Genomic DNA, 8,983 nt, shown 5'->3' with positions numbered 1-8,983 from the left:
CCCCGCCTGCCGGCCCGCAGGAGCCGAGCCCGGGGCCACCTCGCGGGACCCATCCCCCTTCCCGGTGCCCGCTTTCCTCGCCCGAGCTCTTCGGGCCTCGGGCTGCTGCGGGTGCGGGAGAGTACCGAGTGGAACTCGGCGGAGCCGGCGACCCTCAGGGTTCTCTCCGGGGAGGGGGTGGTTTTACACCTATCCCGGAGCTCAGGCTGCTGAATTCTGGGGGCGGCCGGAGGAAGGTAGAAGCTGTTATTTAGGTTGCAGGAAGATGTTTGAGGGAAGAGCGACCACATCCTGCCCTCCCCGTCCCCCGGAGGAGCAGCCGGACCTGTTCGCATCTTGCTGCCCGTGTGACTGCTTTTCTTTTTGCCCACTGCCCTGTGGGGACCCACCGCATTGATAACTCGGTAGCGAAACCTAGCGCTGGTCGTTCCTGCTAAGTGTCTAGTTTACACTGTTTCCCTTCAGCTTCCCTTTCCCCGGCCGTTGGGTCTGTACTTGGCAAAAGACCGCCCCCTCACCCTGCCGCAGGTTCATTGTTTACCTTCTGCAGCGGAGATGGGTTTGTTTACACCTTAGGAACTGGGTAAATCCGGGTTGTATTTTAAGGACCTAATCCGGCTGTGAGCCAGTATTTCTTCTGTCAGTCACAATGCTAGAGTTTTTTCGACTGTATCTCGCTGGAGCTTTAGTAGTTACATACGAGATTCTTTTCCACGATAAACAGGCTTTGGTCTGTAGATTCCAGCGAAGTCATATTTCTCACCGACTGTAGGTTGAGTTCACCTGTTCAAGATCATTTTCTTTTTGACATCTGTAATACACCTTAGGAAGTTTTCAAAAACAGTCGTCGTAAACATACTACATAAGATCAATTTATTTGGGTTTTAGCCTGTGTTGTGTTTGATATAATGACTCTTAATGTGCAGTATTTGTTAAAACTGGACTTTGTTGGCAAAAGTTCGTCTCTGTAGTGAAAGCACAGTGCATTCTCTAATTTATTTTGTATATCATGATGTAAGATTACTGTTTTATAAACCGAATGGTCAGCTTTCATTTAGCTACAAGAATACATTTTTGTAACTTAATATTTTATTCTGAAAGTTCAGGGACCTTTGGTGAACCAGGCACCAGAGTTTCTAAAATACAATATAGTAGGGGTTAAGTACTGGAAATGGCGACTAATTAGGTCATCAGTGCACTCATTTGGAACATTTTTAGCAAATAGATTTTGAGAATTATTACAGAAAGATGTAAAGTTTTGTCTTTTGTGCAATAGTTTGGAAATTTGATTATGTAACATGTGAAAAATCTATGTAAAATTCCTGAGAAAATAAAGATAATTTTTACAGGCCTGAAATTTAGAATTTCAGGTCTTTAAATACACGTTAAAAGTTGAATTAGTGATTTAATTTATATATAAGCATATGCATTTTAGATAGAGGTGAAAAGAGCACTTATTAAATAATAGATAAACTTGCGTCTTAATTTGTGCATTAAAGCCTGTTTAGGACTGGGTAAATGGCCCAAGCCTGTAATCCTGTAATTCTGCTTTGGGAGGCAGAAGCAGGAGGATTGCTTGAGGCCAGGAGTTTTAGACCAGCCTGAGCAAGAGTGAGACCCTCATCGCTACAAAAAGTGGAAAAGTTAGTTGGGCATGGTGGTACATGCTGGTAATTTCGACTACACAAGAGGCAGAGACAGGAGGATAGTTTGAGCCCAGAAGATTGAGGTTGCAGTGAGCTATGATGAGACTACTACACTACACTGCAGCTTGGGTGATTGTCTCAAAAGAATGCCTGCTTAGTTGTGGTGCTGTATATAAATTATAGTTGTACTTTGAATTGAGTTTGTTGAGTGGTTTCTCTGGTGTTGAAATTTTGGGTTGTAGAAAAGCTTATATACACATTTGACTTGAAACTTTTGGTTTACTCCAGTTTTACTTAGGCACACAGATAATTCTGTTTACTATTTAAAATGGTATATTACCTGAGAATTTAGTAAGCACCTATTAGGTCCATAGATGTTTCTAAGATACTTTAAGTGCAGGAAATGTTATTTTTGCTTGCCCTGACAAAATATACTTACATTTGAAATGCAGTGTAGACGGCCGTTTGAAACTGATTGCAAAATTACAGCACAGAGAGGTTATATGAGATTTGTATTCTTAAATCCTAAGGAAGTTTAGAATAAAAAGATAATTTGTGTTAGATTTATTGTATAGTACCACTATTTTTAAAAAATTGTTATTCTGACAAACATTTCATTGTTTAAGGAAGGCTTGTGGAGCTCACGTGAAAGTTCACGAGGAATCAAACTTTAGTAATAATTTGAGAACTGAGGCAATCTGGGTTGCAGATGAAGGGTGGCTATTTGTGGATTAGATTGTAATAGTTAAAAAGATTAGAGTTTGGGAAACTAAAAATTGTTTTGTTTAATGCTAAGGCAATGTTTTCTCTTGCTCTAGTTGTACTTACGTTAAGTTTTGAGAAATTCATTGTGTAGATATCTAATAAAGTTCATTTATCAAATAGAGATTATGGTCATTGTAATCTCTAAAGGAGCCATCATTGTGTATTAAAAAGAGAGCTAACTATAAGTCAGATAATGCAGGGTTGTAATCTCAGCTGTGATACTTAAATAGTTGGGTGATTTGGGGCAAGTTGTTTGACCTTGCTTTAACTCCTGATTTCTTCATCTCAAAAAGAAGAGATATCTTCAAAGGGTTATTAAGAATGTGAGAAGTGAATGAGCTAGTTCTTAATTAAAGTACTCCGCATAAGACAGGATATTTTATGAGTGACATTTAATGCTAGTTGCTTTCCTGTACTGTAAAATCAGAATTTTTTAAATCATGTTAAAAATGTTTCATACAGTTGTTTTGAAATTACAGATTTGTTATAAAGGAATTATGGTATTTAAGCTTCATTTTTTGAGGTATACTAGTTGGGTATAGTCTGTCTGAAGTAGAGTTCTTGAATATAATAGCTGTAAAAAAGTAATCTGTGAGATTATCAATAAATTAAGTTTAAGTGAAGTGTAATCTTTTATTCACTTAAGACAAAATGTGACAATCTATTTCATAGAACTTTACAATTTTTGGCCCTGATACTAGAAAATTTCTTAATAATAATGATGTGGCTAGTTTTTCAAGCTTCTTGAGGCCCAGGAGAGTTGTAAGGTACTGGTGTTGGTGCTGTGGTTCATACATACAGTGCCTCATTAAAAAATTGTCAATGGAATAACTTTGACCTAGTTGAGGAACTTCATTGCAGTACCATTAATTTATTAGTAATTGTTGCTTTTGGTTTTGTTTAGACGACTACTTAATTTGTGAAAGTTTTGGATATTTGCTATTGATGTCATTAAATACTCTCTATACTGCATGCCAAAATGTATTTTGAAACCACATGCTCCCCTTTATTGCTACTACAAAGATAGACTATTTATTGGTCCAGTAGTGCATCTCTTCCTGGTACTAAATTACTTGAAAAGGTACAGTGTTCTTCCTGGGTAAGCCCCACCTGGTATAATTTAATTATTATGTTCAAAGTGAATTTCTAGAACATGGACACACCTGTAGTAAAATGTAATTGTTAGAATATAATTTATTTGAAAGTACAGTTGAGTTTTGTAATTTTTGATTATCTAACTCTTTTACTTTATTATTAGTTAGACTAAAAACGTTGACTGTCTTAGTTGTTGTTAAATACCTAGAAAAGTAGGAAGGTTATCTGAAATGACGGAGATTTTGACACTTTTTTGTGTTCTTATTTCTTTTAGTTAGGAGGTTACTCATTTGTTCTCTTGGATACAAGAGCTACTGACTAAATACTTATAATTACATAACAGGTGCTGAATTAAGTGCTGGAGCAATAAAAATAAGGGAAATATTACCCCCCTTTAAGGGGTTTATCGAAACAGATATAAAGAAGTGATGATAGTATGGAAGAATAATGTAGAAAGAACAGAGAAGTAGGCCATTAGTAGCCAGAGGAAAGGATGAGAGAAGTTTTACAGTGGGGTTGACTTCTCATAAGAATTGTGGTAGGCGTAGTAGAAGGGAGGACAAACTTTATAGGGAATATACCATACACTGGGAAGGGGAAAGTAAGTAAAGGAGCTGCCTAAGAGGCTGTTGTTACAGTCTGGCAGGTTGTAGGGGACTGGACCAGTGGGTTGGCTACAAAAACGAAGTTAACTATATATTAGAATGGAGGAATCAACTAGTTTACTTCAGATTTCGAGCTGACTTTGTAATCCCCCTACTCTGTGCAGAGAATTTTTCTTTATTAAAAATGTAGAGGCTGCCCATCCAATGAGAATTCCCCAATTGTCTCTGTTTTACCTTCCATTCCCCGGATTCAGAGAGAATAAAGCATCTTTATTCTTTTCTTTTTTTTTTTTTTTTGGCTGGGGCTGGATTTGAACCCACCACCCTCAGCATATGGGGCCAGCGCCCTACTCCTTGAGCCACAGGCACTGCCCTCTTTATTCTTTTCTAAGGGTAATTTGGGAAGAAATTTTATGTTGGCAGTACTGTTTTCCTCTAAGATTCTTTTTAGAACTAAGATTTTCTCTTCACTTCTTCCTGTTGGCTCCGTTTCTCATGTTCAGCAAGCACTTGTTATATTCTTCATATAGACCAAGACTATCTCAGGCATAAGTTAAAAGTGGAATATAGAGTAATTAAAAACATCACAAAACAATTACTTGTCTATAGGCTCTACAAACAGAATAGTTTATCCTCTTTCTACAACCTTATTTCTTAACTACTATAGTCCTGTAATCACAACTGTCCCCCTGTACAGAAAATATTTTTTTAAAAGATGTTAGTAACCTATTGCAAAATTCATTGGCATTTTAAAGTTTTGCATTCTATTATTATTACTACTATAATATTAATGCCAGGCACCAAAATATTATCTTACTTAAACTTCAGCATCAGTTTGAGGTATTTTTATTATCCTTAGTTGAGAATATAGACTTTGAAATTTTATAGGATTGAAATTCAGAAAGATGAGTAATTTAGCAAGGTCACAGTGTGTGTCTGATAATTATCTCAAATTTATGTTGTGTTAAATTTGCAGCCCAAAGTGTACCCACGTTTCACTTTCTAGGTATCACCATTGTCCTCTGCTATTCAAACTAGAGACCACTGCTTATCATCTTCATTCCCTTAGTAAAGTGTTCTCTGTGCCTCTGAAATATCTTTTGAGTTCAGTCTCTCCTGCCCATTGTCATTGGACTAGTTCACATCCTCATCATCTCATTCCAGTGGGTGACAGTAAAATCTTGCTTCTGTTCTCACCTTTTTTCTCTCCCTCTGCTTTATGGTTGCCAGGATTATTTGCCAGAAATCTAGATCTGATGTTATCATTACCTTAAATAAATTTAAAAAAACACATATGCACTCTCACCTTTTATAGGGTCATTTTTGCTCACAGAGTAAAATGCAAATATCATGGATTGGCCCTCGAGGCCTCTTCTGACTTCTTTCCGTATTTTCTTTTGTATGCCATAATTGTACTGGTCTCATTATATCTGTCTGTCTACATAGTTCACTTCATTATGCACAGTGCTTCTCAAAGAGGTTTGAGAGGGGTTGCCAGTTTAAAGAATCAACTCCCTAGTCCTGTTCCTTCCCTATGGAGACTGTTATGCTCCTATTTTAGAATAATTGGCTTCTGTCAGTGAAGAAAGACTGCTATTCCTTAAACATGTAATTTCATATTTACTTGACCTTGCAGGTTTTTGTTTTTTTTTTAACCTAGAATTGCATTCCCAGAACTCTATAGAAATCCTAATTCCTTAAGGTGGAGGTTACATGCCACTTCTGGGACTCTTTTCTTATTACCCCAGTGGGAATTTATTGCTTTCTCCTCTACTTTTTCATGTTTTTATTTATTCTTTTCTTTGTCTTATTTGAGTTTTTTGTCTAGTTTTCTTCCCTATATCATAGGCTTCTAAGGGGCAAGATTTCTCTTTTACTCATTTTTAACTGCCCCCCCCCAACCGTCTATCATATAGTAATCACTGAAGTATTTATTGAATGAAAAAGTGGAGGGAAAGATGGGGGAAAGGAATAGTACAGTATCAAGAAGAATAGAAGGAAAAAAGCACTCTTACCTTTTTACTCCTAAGGGACAGTGAAATTGATGGTGCCATAAAATGAAGGAATAATAATGAGTTTAGCTTTGCACTTTGAATTTCAGATGATTGCCACTGGCAGAGACGTGTAGGGCTAGCAGCAAATACTGGAGTGGAGGTTGTAGTTGTTCTGAACTTAGGATTTGATCATTCTTTGCATAAGGTGTTGAGAAAAGAAAGAGAAGAAAGTGGAGAAAATGCTAAAGATTTGAGTGTTCCAGGATAAGATGACGAGGATATATGTTGTAGGGAAGAAATCAAGAAGAAATGTGTCAAGACAATTAAGAAGATTATGATCTCTAAAGCCAAGAGAACTATTTTGAATTGAAGGTGCTGCTAGAATGTTGCCTTGAAGTTGAGGTCTATAGAACTAGATTGTATTCTAACTTTACCCGAGGAAGATGTTGGCTTGCTGTTTAACCTCCCGAGGCTTCAGTTTGCTCATCTCTAAAATGCATAATACTTAACACTGGTAGCACTTTCACCTTTGTCTTTGTGGTTCAGTTTCTTCACCTCTAAAATGCATAGTACTACTTTATACCTAGGGCACTTTTTTGCTTTCCATCTCTGTGAGTCTCAGATATCACTGTATTCCTAGGATATTGAAAGGTTAAAAAGAAAGCATTTATAGTCTTGCTAAGGCACTGTAAGGAATATTCTTATAAACCAGTGGTTCTCAACCTTCCTAATGCCTTGACCCTTTAATACAGTTCCTCATGTTGTGGTGACCCCCAACCATAAAATTATTTTCATTGCTACTTCATGAAACAGGGGTGTGAAAAATACAGTCGGGTGAGTGGTTTGCCTGCCTTTGTATCTGTACCTGTATCACCACGCTAAATATAGTCCACTTTCAGTTTCCTGCCTTAAAAAGGGGAATAATGGTAGAATGGTGCTAAATATGTAATCTAAATATTTATTTAGATTTTAGATTTGGGAAGATTTGGTTTATTTCCTCCCCACAGTAGATTGGTGTATCTTTCACATTTTATTTCAATTATTAGAATTGATTTTTATTTCCTAAGCAAATACTATTAGAGTAGTGGAAAGAAGTAAAAAGATTAAAATATTTATTAGGTGATTCATATCTGAATAATTGGTAATTGACCGTTAATGTTTTTTGATCATCCATTGTTTTGTATTATCTATTCTTTCTAGTTACTGTGGACAAGTGAAAGCTGAATGGCTCCATAAAGTATATCCCTACAAGGAATATAATTGTAAAATTATACAGATGCCAAATAAATTGAAAATAATATGAAAATAGCTAAATATGTATTACATTCATAGGTCCAAAGTTAATAGGGTTGAAAGAGAACCTAGACCTAAGTACACTGTTTGTATTCTTATTCTTTTACAAGTCTTCCAGCCAGATTACATAATCTGAGGAATGTACCTGGTATTGATGACATTTATATAAAATATAAGAGTTGAGAATATTCCAGTGCCTTAAACATATCTTGTATAAGGAGTCAATTGAATTTAATAAGAAATATAGCTGAGCAGTAGCTCACACCTATAATCCTAAGCACTCTGAGAAGTGGAGGTAGATGGATTACTTGAGCTTAGGTGTTCCACATGAGCCTGAACAAGAGTGAGACCTCTTCTCTACTAAAAAGAGAAAAAACTGTCTGGGCTTGGTGACATGCTGATAGTCCCAGCTACTTGGGAGACTGAGGCAAGAGGACGAGTTTCTTGAACTAAGAGTTTGAGGTTGCTGTAAGCTATGGTGATACCACAGCACTCTCCCCAGGGTCACAGAGACTTTTATGACCCCTGCCCCCCAAATACAGAAAAGATATTAACCTTAATTGGCTTTAAAAGAATTTGGCTCCTTCAATTACTTCTTTAGTTTTTTTTTTTTTTAAGATACAGAGTCTCACCTTCTTGCCCTCAGTAGAATGTTGTAGCGTCACAGCTCACAGCAACCTCCAGCTCCTAGGGTTAGGTGATTCTCTTGCCTTAGCCTCCTGAGTAGCTAGGGCTACAGGGGCCTGCCACAATGCCCTGCTATTTTTTTGTTGCAGTTTGGCTGGGGCTGGGTTCGAACCTGCCACCCTCAGTATATGGGGCTGGCGCCCTACTCACTGAGCCATAGGTGCTGCCCTTTTTTCAAATTTTTTTTTTTTTTTTTGAGACAGAGTCTTAAGCTGTCACCCTTGGTAGAGCACGATGGCATCACAGCTCACAGCAACCTCCAACTCTTGGGTTTAAGCAATTCTTTTGCCTCAGCCTCCCAAAGTAGCTGGGACTATAAGCACTGGCCCCAATGCCTGGCTATTTTTTGGTTGCAGTTGTCATTGTTGCTTAGCAGACCTGGGCTGGGTTCAGACCTACCACCTAAGTGTGTGTGGCCTGTGCCCTTGCCAACTGAGCTACGGGAGCCGTCTACTTTTTCAATTTTTTTAACCACAGTCTGTTGAAGACTTGGATTTGTAATGGTTTTGTTTATATCAACCAATATTTTAGATATGTGTATGATATAATCACATGGAATAGTACTATTGTGATTGAGGAAGGCAGAAATCTTTCTTAATGGAGTTTAAAGTAGTATAATTGGGATATAGCTATGTCAGTGTATAATATTTAATTTAGGACAGTAATATTTGAAATACCTGCCAATTATCTTTAAAAAGGATTCAAAAAGCTAGAAGAATTCAGGAAAAAAGGAGGGATAGTAAGGAATGACCTCAAGGGAGAGGGAAGACTTCTCAGAAGTTATGCAGTGATGACACTTGAAAGACCTTTGCATAAAAACATAGTATTGAAATAGGTAGAGCTCTAGACTAGAGTTTTATTTTTTTATTTTTAAAAATTTTTTTGAGACAGAGCCTCA

At 37.4% G+C, this 8,983-nt stretch overlaps 1 protein-coding gene across 2 annotated transcripts in view; it reads left to right on the top strand.

The window, feature by feature from the left end:
* Window positions 1-8,983, top strand: part of RICTOR (RPTOR independent companion of MTOR complex 2) — a 138,167-nt gene that overhangs the window by 426 nt on the left and 128,758 nt on the right. The gene's annotated exons all lie outside the window — the stretch shown is intronic.

Source organism: Otolemur garnettii, unplaced genomic scaffold (assembly GCF_000181295.1).
Source record: "Otolemur garnettii isolate 467f Iridium unplaced genomic scaffold, OtoGar3 scaffold00063, whole genome shotgun sequence".
Taxonomy (NCBI): domain Eukaryota; kingdom Metazoa; phylum Chordata; class Mammalia; order Primates; family Galagidae; genus Otolemur; species Otolemur garnettii.
The sequence above is the reverse complement of the archived record's forward strand: the minus strand, read 5'-3'. Positions and strand labels throughout refer to the sequence as shown.